The sequence below is a fragment of the Octopus bimaculoides genome, chromosome 6 (genome assembly GCF_001194135.2).
Source record: "Octopus bimaculoides isolate UCB-OBI-ISO-001 chromosome 6, ASM119413v2, whole genome shotgun sequence".
Classification (NCBI taxonomy): domain Eukaryota; kingdom Metazoa; phylum Mollusca; class Cephalopoda; order Octopoda; family Octopodidae; genus Octopus; species Octopus bimaculoides.
The window spans coordinates 22,997,136-22,998,372 of NC_068986.1; positions in this window are offsets into that span (position 1 = coordinate 22,997,136).

The window sequence follows — 1,237 nt, forward strand, 5'->3', positions numbered from 1 at the left end:
TATATATATATATATATACATATACATCATACGCACAAGCACAAACTCACAAACGCATATACTCACTAGTACATACATAAGTACATGCATACATACATACATACATACATACACACACACACACACACACACACACACATATATACAGGGTGAGTGGAAAGTAACTAGCCATTGGAAATTGCTTATACAAATTTTAGTATCACTGAAGTCATGAAAATAATTTTTTTAAACTGACAACAATAATGGGGATTTCTTATTGTCTTATTGTCTTATTTTCCAGATGGCCGGTTGCTTGACTGTTCAGCACGCTAGGAAGTGTGGAATTCCATTGTTTTGGTTCAGAAATAGTGGCGTGCATGGAAAGCTAAGCAAGCAACTCTACGCCCGGAGACACTAAAAATTTGTCATGCAAGGATGATGACCACGGGTTCTGTGAACGATGCAAGAAGACATGGCCGTCCACCCACATCCCGATTAGCGGAGAACGTGACAACAGTGCAGGAAATGTTTAATCGCATCCCACAAAAATGAACACGTCACAATTCGTGAAAGTAGACCAACAGGACACTAAATACGTATAGTGTTGCATGAAGAATTGAATTTTCGTCCGTGGAAACCCCCATCACGTGCAGGCGCTAAAACCTGAAGATTGTGACCGCATAAGTCCAGAACTCCAAGAAGTAAAGATCTCACTCCGTGTAATTTTTACCTGTGGGGTTACACAAAAGAGGAGGAGTACAAGACAAAACCTCGCACATTGGAGGACTTGGAGACACGGATTCAAGAGGTTCTAAATGATATCCCAGACGATGCCCTTCAGAAGGTTGTTCATTGCATCCCGGGCCGTTTGAAGAAACTGATTGATGCGATCGGTGCTTCCGCTGAAATATGATTTACTTTCATTTTCCCATGTAATAAAGAATATGTATCATTTGTTTCAATAAATTTGTTAAAGGAATATGGATTTCATTACCAATTTTTAATTTCTACTTACTTTTCACCCACCCTATATATGTATGTATGTATGTATGTATGTATCTATCTATCTATCTATCTATCTATCTATCTATCTATCTATCTATCTATCTATCTATCTATCAATATATCTATATCTATATATCTATATCTACATATATATATATATATTATTCATTCAATAGACTATGTACTCTCGCTAGACCACTGGTGGTAAATAAAATTTCTAAAATTTTCTTTGCTACCCTATAATTTATATATA